Here is a 19,012-nt window from a genome sequence, read left to right on the forward strand (position 1 = left end):
TTTGTTTCCAGGGCCTCCCCTGGTGGCGCATGCGGTTGAGCTCTGCGCTATGAACTGTCTGCAGCCTCTGCAGCGCCGGTTTGATCCCAGCCAGCTGGGGAGGGTCCCACATGGAGTGGCAGACCTTGCCTGTCTCGCCCACTGCTCCCCTCAGCAGTGTATTTTGTCAGTCTGCCTGTTCTGTTCCCACTCTGTCTCTGGTGAATCCTCTCACCCTCCCGCGCATCTGGTCTGTACCCAAGTTCTTGTATAAATAAATAAATGAATAAATCTTTAAAAAAAAAAAAAAAGGTTTGTTTCCAAAACGAAAATTTTAGGTGTGCTTTTAGGATTCTAATTTGTCTTGGAATATCATTCTATTGAATCAATGATCTTTGTAATTTTTAAAATTTATTTATTATTTTTTTTAATTTTATATATTTTTCCATCATTTTTCATTTTTGTGCAATGTATGTTTTTTCATCTTGGTTATAGTCCCCATACAATTCCCACCTCCCCTTGTTTTGATCCTACTCCCTCTTCTCACCCCCACCCCATAGTGTGTCTCTGGTTTATAGTTGCTTGTTGATTTTGATTTTTACTTTATTATAATTAGTCTTTCTCCTGGTCCCTTATTTAGGTTTTCTAAATTCCTGCTATGAGTGAGACCATCTTGCATTTTTCTTTTTCTTTCTGGCTTATTTCACTGAGCATGATCCCTTCCAGCTCCATCCATGTTGCTGCAAATTGCATGAGTTTATCTTTTTTGATTACTGGGTAGTATTCCATTGTGTATATGTACCACATCTTCTTGATCCAGTCATCTATTTTTGGAAATTTGGGTTGTTTCTATTGCTTAGCTATTGTGAACAGTGCTGCTATAAACATAGGGACACAGGTGCCCTTTTGAATTAATGATTCTGTGTTCTTTGGGTAAATATTTAGGAGTGGAATTGCCAGGTCATATGGCAGCTCCATCTTTAGCAGTTTGAGGACTCTCCACACAGCTTTCCATAGTGGTTGGACCAGTTTGCATTCCCAACAGCAGTGCAACATTTGTTGTTGTTAGATTTTTAATGTGTGCCATTCTTACTGGTGTAAGATGGTATCTCATTGTAGTTTTGATTTGCAGTTAAGGGACCCTAACTTTAGAGTAGCCTCTCCAGCCACTGCAATAATGAATTGTCAAAGATTAAAAGATTCTTAAAAGGCAGTGTCTAGGTGGTTTCCAGGTCTCATTGGCAACTGATGGTTTTGATGCATCTCCTTTAAGGGTGGGGTGGGGAGGAGTAGAGGTAAGAAGAGGTTTAAAATGTTTGCAGTCAGAAGCTGGTCTATGAGAAATTCTTCCTGGCATGAGATGTTTTGTGTTGAAGCCATTCCTGCTGATGTCTAGTCTAGATCTTCTCTGTAAGCCATCTACTTGTTGATGAATTACATGCAGTTTTAAATATAACATGCGTTTTCTTTATCAAATGAAAAAATCCAAACTTCTGATAGCAACATATTAAATATTCAGTAATTTTGTCTGTGAAATTACCTATTTTATGCATTCCAATTACTTATTTTATGCATTCCAGTGTATTAGTTCATATCTTAATGTAGCCAAGGCACATTGTCCTGAAGTAGTCTGGGGGTTCCAGATGAATTGGCATGCAAAATTACCACCAACACAGCAAAATATCCTGAAGAAGTAAGTGGTTCAGTAATGGAGCTCCTCCACAATGTAATTAATGTTTATGCATTTGATATTAGAAAAATTTTAATTGTTTTTATATGCCTTAATTTCAGGTTAATTATGTACATTACAATCCAGAATAATTAGCTATACACAAATTCAGACACTATGGGAAGAGAGTCAAAAAATGGCCACACACAATTTTGGCAAATGATAAATTGGCACAAAAAGATAAAATTTGGCATATCAAAAAGTCTCCTATTGCAACTGAAAGTAAAAATTTGTATCATCACCAGAGCATGCAGGAATTTTAATGACAAATTTGTAGGGGGAATTTATTGATGTTTGATAAGTACCATGCTTATTCTGATGAATTTGCTTTAGCATTTTTAATAAAAGAAATGTTGCCCCCAAATAACTATACCAGAAATTTTTACAGCAAATTAACAAGAACACAGTACAGACACTAGAAATATTTTTTCAAGTGAATCATTAGCAACAACAGAAAAAACAATGTTCAAACTGTTATGAGAATTCAGCCAGTGATGTCAAGATAAGATATCACATGTACTGTATAATTTATAAAGTGCTTTAATAAAGAAGACCTAACTTCCTGAAAGTCACGACTCCACAGATTAGAAGGTGAATGAATTACACATCAATCAAATATAAATGCAGTAGGTGAGCCCCTTAAGGAACAAAGAGAGAACAATTTTATTGCTAATGTCTAGTATTATTTTTAAGCATTTAAAAGAGCAGTTAAGCCTATTAAATTGTTAAGTGAACAATATTTGCCCTTCAGTAGGTACAATGAAGGTGGTATTTTAAATAATGGTAATTACTGAAATCATAGGAAATTTTGAATAAATCACTATATTTGATTCATTTTTGTAGGAGCACTTGGAAAATGTCAAAATTAAAAAAGGAAATGTGACTTAGGTATACCAAATCATTTATCAGAATTAACTGGAAAAATGAAATGTTAAGTAAACCAGCTACCAAATCCCACTATTTTATTACTGAGTCTCCACCAAATGCAATCAACCCAATGTGACTAGAGGTTGTGGTTGTATGTGACTGCTCTCACTGAAACCTAGAAAGAACTTATTCTTTTTCCGGCCAAATCTTCTCTCTGTGCAAGAGGAAGTGATGAAGAGAAGTAATGACTCTGCCCTGGATTGCATAATAATCTAATTAACCAAGAGGAGTGACTCTTAGGAACACAGTGGGGAATGATTTAGAATGTCTTGCTGTTCTGATGTGAAAAGTGACTTCAGTGGGCATATTACACAAGCACAATGTGACGCCACAGTAAAGAGGCCCATGACAAACTGGCCAATGGGTGTCATCCGTTGAAAGGTATTTAATATTGATCTCCACAAAAGAAATGACCAGAAATCTAGCAGCTCATATAAAAAAAAATCAGACTTGATAGAGGTTTCCCAAATTTTATATTTGATAAATATTTGCATGACCAAATATTTTACCAAAAGAAGTTGTAAAGCTTAATGAAGTTTTTAAAGAAACTTCTCCAAAGAGGAAATGCAAATGGCATAAGAAAAAATGTTCAACATCACTTGTAATCAGGGAAATGCAAATCAAAACTACAATGAGATACCATCTTACACCAGTGAGAATGGCACATATTAAAAAAAACTAGCAACAACAAATGTTGGCAAGGTTGTGGAGAAAAAGGAACTCTCCTGCACTGCTGGTAGGAGTGCAAACTGATCCAACCACTATGGAAAGCTGTGTGGAGAGTCCTCAACCTACTAAAGATAGAGATTCCATATGATCCAGCAATTCCACAAGGAGGTATTTACCCAAATGACACAGAACCATTAATTCAAAAGGGCACCTGCGTCCCTATGTTTATAGCAGCACTGTTCACAATAGCTAAGCAATAGAAACAACCCAAATTTCCAAAAATAGATGACTGGATCAAGAAGATGTGGTACATATACACAATGGAATACTACCCAGTAATCAAAAAAGATAAACTCATGCAATTTGCAGCAACATGGATGGAGCTGGAAGGGATCATGCTCAGTGAAATAAGCCAGAAAGAAAAAGAAAAATGCAAGATGGTCTCACTCATAGCAGGAATTTAGAAAACCTAAATAAGGGACCAGGAGAAAGACTAATTATAATAAAGTAAAAATCAAAATTAACAAGCAACTATAAACCAGAGGCACACTATGGGGTGGGGGGGAGAGGAGGGAGTAGGATCAAAACAAGGGGAGGGGGTGGGAATTGTATGGGGACTATAACCAAGATAAAAATGCATACATTGTGCAAAAATGATGGGAAAAATATATAAAAGAAAATATAAAAAAAAGAAAATATATATTTGTCACAGGAAATCATTGAAAAGTGTGTAGCTGGAAAGTGTAAGCAAAGGCAGTATCATGTAGGTATCACATAGGGCAATTCACAAGTAAAAATTTCATATTTATGGATTTGTATGTTTTCTCTTTTTATGTGGTTTTAAAATGAGGTAACAGCCTCCCTGGAGGCGCAAGGGGTTAAGACGTAAACTATGAAGCTTGCTGCAGCCACTGCAGTATGAGTTTGATCCCTGGCCAGGGAGGTACCCACATGGCGCAGCAGACCTCTCCTGTCTCACCTGCTACTCCCCTCAGCAGTGTATTTCAATATATCCACCTGTTCTGCTCCCCACTCCCTCTCTCTGGTGAATCCTTTCAACCCCCACACCTCTTGGTCTGTACCCCAGTTCTTGTATGCATAAACAAATAAATCTTTAAAAATAAAATGAGGTATCATACATGTGAAGAGGTATGACCCTGTTCCCCTAAATCAAATGCACTGTTGTAAACCAATGTTATCTTGATAATCAAAACACTATATTTTGTTGTGATTTCCTTTCTCTTTCTTAATTTATTTTCTCATCTAGTTTCATATTCATAGTTTTTCATTTTTTTAAAGAAGATTTGTCAAATTGTGTAAGCTTCCTACCCATGAAGCTCTTGGTCCAGTCCTCTCACCTCAGGCTTTGTTCTGGTTTGGGAAGGAGTCTTCTTGCTTCTGCTTTAGATCGCTGCTCACTCCCTGAGCCAGGTGTAGTTTAGATCGCTGCTCACTCCTGGAGCCAGGTGTAGTTTACAGTTGAGCTGAGAAGTTACCTTCTCAGCTTCTTTCACTGAGAACTTCTGCTTTAAGAGCTATTGTGAATTTCTCCCCTGCAGCCTTCAGCCCAGCAGAAGGGAGGCAGAGCAGGGGGGCAGAGAACATATTGTGAGACCCCAAAAAAAACTATGCCTTCTCTAGCATCCTGCCATACCTGGTTTGCTAATCAATCTGCCTACTCCTTACTGGACCAGACCTATCTCCTTTTGAGCTGCAATCTCAAAAGCAAAAATTTAAGCAACAGCAAGTGAAAACCTCACTTGACCACATGACTCTGGTGAATTTATTGGGTACCTGCTCTGCTCAAAACTCTGCAGTGTCCCCAGGTGGATTTTTCAATGGTCTTGGGGCTTTAAATGTGGACCACCTGCATGTGGAGGTTAAGGCCAGGACTCAAGTGGCCCCAGAATAGCTGGGTTGTTTTCTACTCTATTTGCTGGCTTTGATAAGAGATTTTCTGAAAGAATGTGTTCTGTGCTTGGAGAGATGTAGAGTATTGGTAGCCTTGATGGAAATTTAAACTCCTGACTCGCAAGGCTTCTGGAGATCTAGCTTGTTGGCCTTTCTGGGCTCATGCCTGCGTCTCCTGTTCCCGTCACAGAGAACATGTCCTCTTAGCTCAAATATGCCAAGTCTCTCTCTCGGCACATGCTAGTCCCCCCTTCATCCAAGAGCGCACATTTCCTTTCCTGCAGGAAAGAAAAATGCCCTTCCCCCTCGGCCTCAGCCTTAGCTACCTGTACTCAGTGGCAGCTCTCTGACCCCTGCTGGCAGTTCCTCTTTCCCTTAGACAAGTCCATGTAATGATTTATTTATCTGGATCAATTTCAGCAGAAGGCTTTGATGTTGTCTCAAAATTATTTGTCCAGTTTGCTTATTATTGAGTTTTTTAACAACAGGTTTCTTGTTAACATCGCAGGACTTGGCAGCATAGCAGGCACTTAAATTATTAAATGAATGAGGAAAGATAAAAATTGAGCTAAACTGAACTTTATTTTTCAATTCAATGACTGAAAAGTCATTTGCCGAGCTACAACCCCCCATGTATGTTTGTTCAAATCAAATGAATTGTCAACTAGCCTTATTGTCATTCTGTCCTGTGCTCCCTGCCCCCTTGTAGGGTAAAGAAAATATCAGGCTTTTCTGCCCTTCCGCCATCAGGATAGATGATGGATCCTTGTCCTGAATGCATGCCTGATGGCGGGCACCTGGAATAGGGTGTGGGCATAGGTAGATGGGGTTCAGCTGAGCTAAGATTGTGCTTTTTAAGGGCGGCGTCACGGGGACGCCAGCAGCAGCAGCAGCAGCAGTAGAAGTAGAAGTAGAAGCCGAAGCAGAAGCTGAAAGAGAAGCCGAGAAGCAGCAGAACGAACGCTAGAGAGCCCAGATAGAGTGAAGACTTGCTGGGGGCTGGGAGGCTGGCAGGACTTCCAGCACCCCTGCCTGCTATATGCCTGGTGAACCCCAAATAAAAAACCTGCAAAACTACTGAGGACTCTGACTCCTCCTTTACCCGGTCTGCATGGGATCAGAAAACGTGCACTGTGCCCAGTCCAGCCCTTACACCCCTATTTAATTCAGCCTAAAGAAAGCTTTAGGATGAAAAAAGATGTAAGAATTATATAAAATAAAATATTTAAATTTAAAAAAAGAATAAAACAGCATGGATGAACTTTAAAAAAAAATAGTATTTATTTCATAGGTCCATTATAGGGACAAAGAAAACAATGTATGTAAAACAAACTAACTGGAATAAAATAAGCAGTCATTACATGCCAAAAAAAGAAAGCTTTAGGTTGACTGTATGTCTTTCTTCTGGTAGGTTCTAGGAATTAGTTGGATGATGTTCCTTCCCTCCCAATTGCTTCCTCCCTTGAAAGGTGAGCATACAGAGAGTGTATTTGGCAATTTTTTTCCCTAACATTTACTACAGGTAAATGTTAGATCTATCTCCTTCATTGCAGGTATCTACAGAAGATCTTGTTCTCTTCCTTTGTCAAATTTCTGAGGCAAAATCCTCAAACCACTGCAAGGTGTAACAATCATGAATATTACATTTTTATCAAGAAAAGCGATGTTGCTTTAAAAGTACATGAACATAACAACTTATTGAGCATAGGCCATGCTATATAATGAGATAAACAGACAGTGTCCTGACATTATGGAGTTTGTTCCCTAATTGGGGAGATGAGATGAAAGCAATACTTGACAAGTAGTTATATGAATGACCAATAATTATGATTGAGAGAACTGCATGATTGCCTAGTCTAGGATGCTATGCAACTGTATAAGGAGGACCAGACCGCCCATTATGGCCCCCTAGTCTGAGATGGGAAGTTGAATAATTGGTAACCAGGTGATGAGGGGTAGCTAAGTGGAGGAGGGAAGCTGTAAAGATGGAAGCTCAGAAATCCTGAGCTCAGAGGATCCTGCAAAGATTGAAGAAGAGAGAAGTCTGTGAGGCAGGAGCAGAGAGCGCCAGAGAGTGACCAGCTGGAGACGAAATTCATTCATAGAGTAAAGCCTAGTGGCCAACCTTGAAACCTTTGACACTCATCAGAATTTCTTTTTCAGATTGAATTTCTCTTCTCAGCTTTATTGCTTTGGTGTGTAATTACAAATTATAGACATGATATTTTCTTACCCACCCCCAATGTAATGAACTTTAGCCAATTATGGGTTTCTTAGACTTCCGTGGAAGCACGTGGAACTGTAACCATCATTTATGTGCTTGTCTTTAGGGAAAGACGTCTCTGGGAATTCAAGCAGCCCGCTCCCCAAGTTCTTCTGGAGTACCCCACTGCTGTGGAAGCTGTGGAGTATCTGTATCACGACACAGATGTCTCATCGATGATGACGGCTAAGGGGTAAATATTAAATTCATTTTGAATTGCAAATGATAAGGCTCTTTATCTATTAGGGAAATGGTGGTTTTCATAATTTTATTGCTGAAAAAATAATTGTCATGGCAATAATTTGTGTAACTTTGAATACCCTTAGGTGAAGTACTCTTGTTAATGGTGTGTTTTCATGTGTCAAGCAAGCATTGCAGAATGCGGATTTTGCTCAGTGCTGTGTTGGAGTTGTTGTATTTCTCTGTGTTTATCTGACGTAAGGGAGTGACTCTTCGGAGTCTCATAAATTGTCCCTGGCCTTCTTTGTGCTTTAATCTCAAGCTCAAGTCCTTCTGCCATGTAGGTTTACAGAGCATAGAGTGCACTTGTAAAATTCAGGTCTTTAAAACTCTAAAATAATTGAATTCATGAAATATTTTTGAGTGTCCACTATGAACATGACATAATACTAGATCTTGCAGAGGAGAGAATGGACATTGAGGGACTTGCAAAAAAAGCAGCCTAAAATTTGGAAATAATATAAACATTGCTTGATGTTATTAGATAGAATTACATCGCTGAGTTAAAATCTGTAGCACATGCCACATGAGAATAAGGTTGGCATGGAAGGACTGGACAATTTTCTATACTACTTTCTGGTTCATTTGCTCACTGTTTTCTTTGTAAAAGGGAGGAGGTGTTATGTAGTCATTAAAAGCAATATCTGGACTCCACCATTTAAGTATACTTTTAATCTCTCTGAGACTCGTTTTCCTCTCTGTAAAGATGGGCTTATGTAACTATTTTCTTTAGAGATTCATTTTAGGGTCTAAATGATTTAGTATATACACAAAGTACTTAGAGCGGTAATACCATATGCCAAGTAATAATAACAAGATATTATTATTATCATTATTGTTATTGGTAAAGGATGGCTGTCCATTCAGGCACATTTCACACCTCTTGGTTCCCTGGTTTAGTCTACCTTTGGATCATTCGAATAAGTAAATTGCCTGACTCAGAGGGGTGGATATATTTCATTCATCTCTCCCTCCCTCCCTCCCTCCCTCCCTCCTCCCTCCTCTCCCTCCCTCCCTCCCTCCCTCCCTCCCTGCTTCCCTGCCTCCCTCCCTCCCTTATTCAATCAGCATAAATTTGCAGGCACAGGTTTAGGTGCTATAGATAGTGATCAGTGGACATAGTCAGGGTGGGAAGGAAGGAGAAAGATTAGTGATTGCTGCCATTTCAGATTTCATGAAGCAAAGCAATTGCAAAAAAATTTGGAGACCAGCATGGGATGCTCAGCATTTTATTTTGAAATTTAGGATTTTAAAAAGAGCCATTTTATTTTATTTATTTTTTTAAATAATAAATTTTATTTTTACATTCCCCCATACAATTGCAAACGCCCCATTCTGACCCCAATCCCTCCCCTCTCGCCCCCCACCCCCCAAAAAGTGTCTCTGGTTCATAGTTTTTTGTTGATTTTGATTTTCACTTTCTTATAGTTATTCATTTTCCTGGTCCCTTATTTAAGTTTTCTAGATTCCTGCTATGAGTGAGACCATCTGGTATTTTTCTTTTTCTTTTTGGCTTATTTCACTGAGCATGATCCCTTCCAACACCATCCATGTTGCTGCAAATTGCATGTGTTTATCTTTTTTGAATGCTGAGTAATATTCCATGGTGTATATGTACCACATCTTCTTGATCCAGTCATCTATTTTTGGGCATTTGGGCTGTTTCCAAAGCTTAGCTATTGTAAATAGTGCTGCTATAAACATAGGGGTGCAGGTGTTCTTTGGAATTGATGTTTCTGTGTCCTTTGGGTAAATACCTAGGAGTGGAATTGCTGGATCATATGGAAGCTCTATGTTTAGTAGGTCCAGAAATCTCCACACAGCTCTCCATAGTGGTTGGACCAGTTTGCACTCCCACCAACAGTGCAGAAGAGTTCCTTTTTCTCCACACCCTCGCCAACATTTGTTGTTGCTAGTTTTTTTAATATGTGCCATTCTCATTGGTGTAAGATGGTATCTCATGGTAGTTTTGATTTGCATTTCCCTGATGACAAGTGATGTTGAACATTTTTTCATATGCCTGTTGGCCATTTGCATTTCCTCTTCAGAGAAGTTTCTTTTTAGCTCTTCTGCCCATTTTTTGACTGGATTATTTTCTTTGTTGTTGCTGAGTCTCATCAGCTCTTTGCAGATTTGGTATCGGTATTTTTTAACCTCCAACAGTAGGAAGAACATAATGTCAGAATAGATGGCCATAAAATTAAGTAAATTTAGTATCAGGAAATAAAAACTATGTTTATCTGAGACATAATAATCACTCAATAATTATTTGTTGAATGAACACACTATTTTCTTGATTTTCTCAGACTTGGGCAGACCAATAAAATTTTATTTGCTCACCAATATTTAGGAATGTGGAAGAAAATGGGCTTCTATTTGTGTATTTGAATTAAAATCTGCAGACACCTTGTACTTTATGTATCTTCGAGGAGAAAACTACATGCAAAGATATAAGGTTATCTGATGAACAGCAGGCAGCAAATGGTCTCCAAATCAAAAAGGATATCAAAGATAAGTCTTGGAATGTGCTTTTGCAAATTACAGAAATGAACATTTTTTTCATAAACCAAAATTTTTATGATCTTTGTGATATTGATAAGCTTTGTGGTTGAAGGTTATATTGAGAGTTTAAAGAGAAGCTTCATGATTCCCAGTGGGCTATCTCAGGATGCATCTTGCTTGCTCCTTAAGTAGAGATAATGAGACAGAACCAATAGAGGGATAAATTGAGAGACCTTCTGCATACCTGGGTCATCTTTTATCAGTGGCCTTTCTTCTCAGTGATCCTGTTTTCAAGGATTGCTGCTATTTCCTTACCTCTCATCCATTATCTTTCCAACACACTACTATAGACTGATGTCAGAGGGGCACTGCTCCTAAGGCTCACTTGATACTACTGAGTGCTATGTTCTCTTAATTTTAACCAAGACTAAGCACTTTTTCTTAATAGTTTTATTTCCACAAGAACCACTGATTAAGAAGAGGCTATATTCCAGTTGATTTAAGATGAAAAGTAACAATGTTTCCTTATGTAACATGTAATGCATTTATCTAAAATGAGGGTGGCTTCTTGCTTTTGAAATGTGCCAGGATCTGAAGGACACAAAATTAGCATGGGAAGAGCCAAGGGAGAGGGTGGGTGTACCTCTCTGCCTTATGGTTGTCATTATAAACCTTGACTCTCTGGGACTGGGGAAGCTAACTGATAAGAAAGGTAGATTTTTGTTTAAGACATCAAATGGCAGACTTCAGACATAAGGAATACTGTTCCCTGGGAGTCAGAACCTTCTCTTAAGACCTGTCTCAAGAGAAAGGTCCAGAGGACGCTGATACTTCCAGATGTCCACCTGTCTGACAACCGTAGGATCGTCCATATTCTTTGGGATATGAAAATCAGATAATCTCTAGGAAATGGCAGGATGATTATTTACATTTTATATTTGATATTTTCAGTTTCCTATGAAGATAAGAGATTATAGCCTCTGAAAAAGTCTTAAAAAAAGCATTTTCAAATAAAATGTGAAGATAAGTAATATAGCCAAAGACCTTATGTTCATGAAGAGAAATTCACATTTTGATATTCAGAACCTATTCACCTGTATTCCAGACACATTCTAATGTGTTTGGTTATTTGTTCTACTGGCCTTATTAGTTGGGAAACAGTAGATAACAAATGATGAAGAAATTGCACTTGCAACAGCCAAGATATCAGTTATAATTTGAGAAAACATAGAGCCCGATGGTAAGAAAAGTAGAAAAATGTCCTAAATTGAAACCTTAAAGTTTTTTTTAATTTCATAAATTTAAATTTGTTAAAACAAATTCAATAAATTGTACCAAGTATAACACATTTAATAAATTGTGTTGATATAGGAGCATAAACTTTAGTGTTTCTTGATTTTCTGCCTTAACAAAAGAAAAATTATATTTAGTGTCTTTTAATTAAGAAGATAGTGCTATAGGTAATGAGATTAATTTTTTCATTTAAATATGTTTATAAAGAAATTTAAGGGAAACTGCCATTATATAGGTAGTTTATTTCTTATGCCAGGGAATTCTATTAAATGCAACATATTTATTAGAGAGGCAGGATTGCAAATAAATTTACTCCAACCATCTCTGAAAGATCTTCTCCTTCCCTCCCTATAGTCATGCCTCTACTTAGCAGTAGGGCGAATCAGCCCAAGAAAAGGTTACCAAACTGAAGCTATTTTCTATTTCCCAAAGAGGAAATCTACAAAACACATTCTCCTTTCTATAGTCACACCTTTGAGAATCTGAAGGAAAGGCAGGATTGATGGCTGAAGGTGGTGATCAAGTAGACCTGTTCTCTAAATTACACTAGACATAATCAACCCTGGTGTATTTTCTTAGACAGTGTCCTGGTTTGCAGTATTTCTATATCTCAATATCTATGCTTCTTTTGGCTATGCCTCAGATCAGCTTGCTTGGCCATAGCATATGGCCAGCACCAACTCAGAGCCCCCCTTCCATGACCATTGCAAAAGGCCATCTGCGCTACTCGATTCCCAAATTAAAATGCTAATGTCATTCAGAAACACCCTTACAGAAATAATGTTGAAACAGAAATCTGTGTACTCTACGACTCAATGAAGTTGACACATGATAGTAACCATACTATTAATTTGTGATATTTACTCTAGCAACAAATCAGGCTCCAATTAGTAGAAACTAGATAGGAATTTTTAAAAAAGAGAAATTTAGTATAAAAATTGTAAATTATAATGGAGGATTGATATAATGAGGGATTGCCTAAGAGGAAAGTTCTCAAGAGTAGAGGAATTGTAGAGGCAAGGAGTAGCCAGTATCCCTAGGACTAAGAGAGAACCCCCAAGAGAAGGAGCCTCCAAGACTGAGACCCAGAACTCAAGAGAGGATTGTCGTGGTTCACTGGATGGCATAGAAGTCACTAGTGCCATGTGCAGAGGATGCTGAATTTCATTCTCTGAGATGCCAGAGTTGTTCTCTATGAAGCTGCCTTGTGTGGAGAATGGGGTAGAAGGAGTTTGGGGGTAAGTTTCTGCATGCTGAAACACAGGAGCCTCTATAACTCTTTATTTTAGTTAACATTCAATATCTAGGTATCTCTAATACCAGCTGCACTTTGATCTGAAGTAGGTTGAATCTCTAAGTGGAGTATAGAAAATTTTTAAGTCTCATGGAATTTTTTTGTAGGGTTTGGGGGGAGGGGGAGAGAATGATGAAGGTAATGTGCATACTACACTGAAAATATTAAGTCGCTTCCTCAGGAGGACAGGGGGCTCATTTTCAGCAGTATGCTAAAATTATAATTAACTTGATGGCTTCCAAGCTATACCCCAAAAGAAATATTGATTTGAATTCTTTAGCTTGCAAAAAAGCAGAAACCAGTCCTTTCAAGCATAAAGAAAGACATTCATAGGGATATTAGGGAAGCTTGTGAAATTAAAGAAAAACAGTCCAAAATTTGGAAAGGAAGGTCTTGGTATAACTATGAGTCTGAGAAGAAGCTAATGCCCTTGCTACCTTCACCTATTACCAGGATCTCAACTCAGCACCTATTGTTGTCAGTTTCCAGAGCTTGCTTTTATGCATAGGAACGCCTCTGATCAATCCAACTTGGGCAAGACTGATTTCTCACTTGGATCCTCCATTAATGCTGAAGGGTATATAGGTCACACAATATGGGCATGACTTACAGACATCTGAACAGAGGATCAAGGTCAGACCAGAAATGCTGCATTGTGTTGAGTCAGGAATTCAATGGAGGAAGCTACACAACAGGGAAATTTTATCTGTATTCTGTTCTTGCAAATAAAATGTGTGAGGGACTACATGGGAATAGCCAGTCCTATTCCTTCAATTGAAAATTGGTCTTCATTTGTGAATCTTCCACTCGTGACTGACAAGACTTGCATTTCCATCAGATAAAGTCTAGCAATAATGAACATCTTCCTGATAACTCTTGTCACTCTTTTCCAAGGAGCTAAAAATAATAATTAATGCAAAAACTGTGTTTATTGGTACGTGAAATTAAGTGTATACAGTGCTTTGATGCTATGTCTTCTTGATAGTGAAAGTTTGGGAGGAGGCAGGCAACCTATTGCACATTAAAGACCCATTTATTTGACACAATATTACAACAAAGACAACCTCGTGTATATGAAAATCTTGAGCTTTTGTTGGCTTTACTAGAATCCAGACAGCAGAGCAAGAAGCAGGTGTTCTCCCTGCGCCTCCTCCTCTCAGCTCCAGCTCATTCTTTCAACCTTTTAACCTCCTTGATCAGGCAGCCACAGGACTAGGATGACATCCTCAGTTTCACTCCAGTTTCACCTCAGTTTCACAGCTCAGAATTCTGTGCCTAATACTCCTCTTATTCTGAGCTCCTAGTAGGAAGCTAGAGGGAGCCACTTTATCTGGTAAATTCCCCAAAGTCCCCAAAAAGGCCTTGAGGCATGAAGGGGTAGAATGACCCCTTCTGGAGTGGAAGAAAGTCTGATATTTAACTAATATTTAATAAGGATTCTGGGATCAGGGACCTCATTGGTAGAAATGTAGAACATGCTTCTCCTTTTGTTACATTAAATTGTAAGGCTTGGTTGTGCCAACTCTGGATTGAGTAGGATTTTATCAAATGTAAGTCATGATGGAAATGAAAGAAATGCTGAGAGTTGGCTTTAAGACACACCCCTTTCTCTTACTCCTCCCTCCCCACACACACCACAGATGCATAGGAGTGATGTGGCCGCACAGCCCACCGAATGCACAGCCATCTGAAAGAGAAAATGAGCTTAGACAAGAGTTAGAGACTGAGTAGAAACAAGAGGGAGGAGTATCGAAATTTTGGAACTTTCAGAACTAGAAAATCCAGTGCATTTCAACTCTAAACACAATGTAAGGAGAATAAAAGGACATTTGAACCAAGACCCATTAGGATTGTTTTCAGTTGAACAGAAAACTTTTTCTTGAAACAAAGAATGTATGAAGGATGTTTCTTTCCCACTCACATCTATTTTTCAGAAGACTGCAAAGAAGTTGCCATTAAGATAAAAGTGAGACATAGGGGCAAGAAAACCATGAAAATGAGCAATTGTGGATAATATGTTATAGGCTCCTGGTACATGATGTTGAACAGAAACAAAGGCATCAGAAACCCAGTGAGTTTTTGAAGGGATTGTATTGCCAAAGTACTCAAACTCACACAAAAAACTTGGACTAAGAAAATGAAAGCCTTTGGGCCTCCCCTGGTGGCACAGTGGTTGAACACTGGGCTGTGAAGCTGCCTGCAGCCTCTGCAGCACCAGTTCGATCCCTGGCTGCCGGTGAGGATCCCACATGGCACAACAGACCTCTCCTGCCGAGCCCGCTGCTCCCCTCAGCAGTGTGTTTCGTCAGTCTGCCTGTTCTCTTCCCCGCTCTGGCTCTGGTGAATTCTCTCACCCTCCCGCGCTTCTGACTATACCCAGTGCTTGTATAAATAAATAAATAAATCTTAAAAAAAAAAAAGAAAGCCTTTGATTATAAATTGGCTCCCAAATTATACCAGCGGGATATGTGCTGAAGACGCTGTATAGCCAGGGAGGAACACTTCCCAATGCCAAGTTCAAAGGTAACCATGGAGGCTAATAGGAATGAACTACCCCCCCCAAAAAAAAACAGGGGCTACAGAGTGGACAAGGGAGTTCCCCAAATAAAAGAGGAACGGAATCAAAGCATGGTTCTTCCATGGCTAAAGTGTAGATCTTCATTGTTTTCCTAGATGGATTCTTTGTTGTTGTCAACCATGGCTACTAAGTATTTCCCACACCTCCTTTATACAAAGGAGATTTTAATTGGACCATTGTCACTGGTCCCTGAAGAGACACCTCTGTTCCTGATGGACAACATCATCCCCACCAAGGGACCTTGGATTTGGTCCTAGTCAGTGTGACTGGATGGAACTTGGGGCTGACTTCCTTGGGGGAAGCAGTGAGTGTATGTTATGTGTGGGAAGAAGGGTGTGGCAGAGGGGCAGACTGCAGCAGAAGTAATTCGCTGTCCATATAGTTATGTTTTTTTAAAGATTTATTTATGCATATAAGAACTGGGTACAGGCCAGAGGTGTGGGGGCATGAGAGGATTCACCAGAGACAGATTGGGGAGCAGAACAGGTGGATTGACTGCTGAGGGGAGCAGCGGGTGAGACAGGAGAGGTCTGCTGCACCATGTGAATCAGCTCCCTGACTGGGGATCGAACTTGTGCTGCAGTAGCTGTGGATTGCCTCATTGTGCTGATGCTTAACCCCTTTCGCCACCAGGGTGGCCTTGTCCATAAAGGCTAATGCTTCATCTACCATATTATTGCTAGGAAATGGTGTTTTGTCAGAGGCCACATTTCCAGCCTTACCTGCTTCGAGGGGAGGCTGTGATCAGCCATCTCCAAAGAACGGGAAAGGAAGTGATGTGTATCATTTCTGGTCTAAGAGATAGCATACCTTCTCTCCCCTGCTTCTGCCTATGTGCAGTGAACTCTGAGACCTTAGGGAATGGCAAAGCCACAGGAAAACAGGAGTGAGACCCCCTGAATTACTGCTCGGGGAAGAACTTCTGCAAACCAGGACCACCTGCTTGGAGGTGTCATATGAGAGCAAGAAGGACAGTTTTGTTTTGGTAATTAATTTTATTGTGTAACATTTATTTTTAAAAGTACACAATAAGTCTGCAGCTTAAGGAAAGGACTTTTGTTAAAGCACATTGTAGGTGGTATAATTTATTGGAGCATTTAGTACCATACATACACACAGTCACACACACACACACACACACACACACACACACTTTTTTATACCACACTGGGAGGTTCTCTGACTCCTGTGCTGTGCAAACATCTGAGCCATTAGGGCCTTGCCCCTGTGCCCTCTTTGCACCATTCAGGGCATATTTACAGCTAGACCAGAAAGTTCTTGATTAGCAAAGATCGATGTTGCAGTTTGGCATTTATCCAAGATGCTTTGCTCTCTTGAGTCTTAGTCTTTTCTGGGAACAAAGCCCTTTTGCTGTTCATGAAGATGGGTAGGTGAGGAGTTGGACTAGAAGGTGTTAGAATTGGAAAGGACTGATGGATATTTATGACATATGTGGAGAGACAGGCAGTTTGGGGAGATGATGACTACCTGGAGATAGAACTATGTGTAGGGGCAAGATTTGTCAATTCCCTGTTCAGTGATCTTTTCGCCAGACTGGTCTTCTTCCTACTTTGAAAACCACTTAAAACACACACACCAGGGACACATTAGTGGCTCTAACAAAAACCTTATTCCTAGAGGAAATTAAAACTATTGACAGCAATGAAGTTCAAGATTACTTGTCCAATCATCCTGCTATCATCGCTTCATGAATGATTTACTAGAAGGTACTTATGGTCAAGATTCAGTACTCATTTTTTTCTCATTATGCCATTTACTTTTTTCTAAATAAGTGTTTTCCAGTTTGTACCTTATTATTTTATTTTTAACCTCACTGTTTTTCTAAATCCCAATATTTTAGTATATCCTTTCTTCTTGAACTCTGAGCAGATGACCTTGTTTATTAACAAAATTCTGGAGACCACAACATGAGCTTCTGACTCCCTACAAACTTGTCTGGAACCTTACACTTTCTTAGTTGGTTTGTAATGAATTTCAGAAGATCAGATTTCTCTTTATGCTTAACTCTAAATCCTTCATCTGTGCTCATGGCACTACCTGTCTTGGTCTTTCTGGAGCTCACACCATCAGCTGTTCCCTTTTGTATGTTTAAATTCTCATCTTAACCTGAAAACATGCTTATAATTTCTTTTTTTTTAATCCCAAATTAAACCTTTCAACCTTGAGCCTCGATCAGCTAGTATCACATCTATTTCCTTCCCTTGTGATTAAAATTCTTGAGTTTCCATATTCACTCTCTCTACCTCTTCCTATCTCCTTTACTCCTCACCTCACTGACATATAGTGAGCACAGGAGTCACATCATTCCTACCCACTTTGATGTCTATACTGGTGGTTTCTCTTTTTCTCTTGACTTCCTTGGTTCTCCTTCTGCTTCTCTAACTGCACCTTCGCCACCTCTTTGACCACTTCCTGTGCCCCTTAGGATTTACAGTCTAAAACGGAATTACACATAGTACCTTGCTCTTGGGATTATTGTGCATAAAAGGCGTGGTGAACTCATGGGACAGCAAATATTCTGAAAAATAAAAATGCATTCGCTACTGATGATTCCAGTTTTAGATGAATGAATTTGAAATGCTTGGTTATCCCAAAGGCAGCTGGAAATAAAGGTCTGAGGATCCTATGTGAAGGGTGAATTTGTGGATTTGAATTCTTTGGTGCACAAGTAAATACTGAAGATATCGGAGTAAACAAAATCACCCAGAAGCTATATGTAGCCATCTGGAGAGGCTAGGTTTTGCTGAGTTAACATCCACAATATTTAGTGGCTTTAAACAACATAAGTTTTGTTTTCACTCATGATACATCCCTATTGTGGGTCAGTAGAGGAATTCTGTTTGTTCTTATTATTCAAGAACTGAGGCTACCTGAACAGCTGCCAACTCAAAGTGAACGGCTCCAGAATCAGATGGAAAGGAGCTCTGGATGGTCAAGAGCTGGGCAAGCAAGGGCTCTGTCTTGCCCGCGATCCAGGTTTCTTGGATCACCCATCTACAATGGGTACATCCATCTACAAATGTGGGCAAGAAGGGCAATCCTACCATATGCCAGAGAGATGAAGGACAGCCAGAAATATTCGATGACTGGCACCAGTCACCACCAGAGTACAGCGAGCCGAGAAGCAGAGAATACACAGGGAGAAGTCGCGGCATTGTCTTCATTATCTTCTCGCCTCCCCTTCCCAGCCCAGGGCCTACATTCCTTTAAACCTCACTGATGGTGCCACTACCAGGATGCTCAGCCTGACATTTCTAAATCACCCATGAGTCTTTCATCTCCTTCACTCTTCACCTTTAATATGAATCCAAATTCCTACCAACTCAATAAGCAACAGTTTACTGAATCCATTTCCTTTTTTCTATTGTTCCTGGGATTGTAAGAACCTTCAGCTGTTCTCAGAATGACCTCCTAATACACAAATGTATCTCCCACATGGCTTTAAAAAGAGAATGATTTTTTTTTCTAATTTTTAGAATGGGATAAAAATGGACTAATGGTAGTTAATAGGAGAGTTTTTATTTATTAAAATAAAGGCTGGTGTTTAAAGAAGCAAATGTACATTTCTCCCTGTGACATCTGCTATGCCTATCAACTCCTTGAAAT

Source organism: Talpa occidentalis, unplaced genomic scaffold (assembly GCF_014898055.3).
Source record: "Talpa occidentalis isolate TD23 unplaced genomic scaffold, MPIMG_talOcc4v2.1 talOcc4.2, whole genome shotgun sequence".
Lineage (NCBI taxonomy): Eukaryota > Metazoa > Chordata > Mammalia > Eulipotyphla > Talpidae > Talpa > Talpa occidentalis.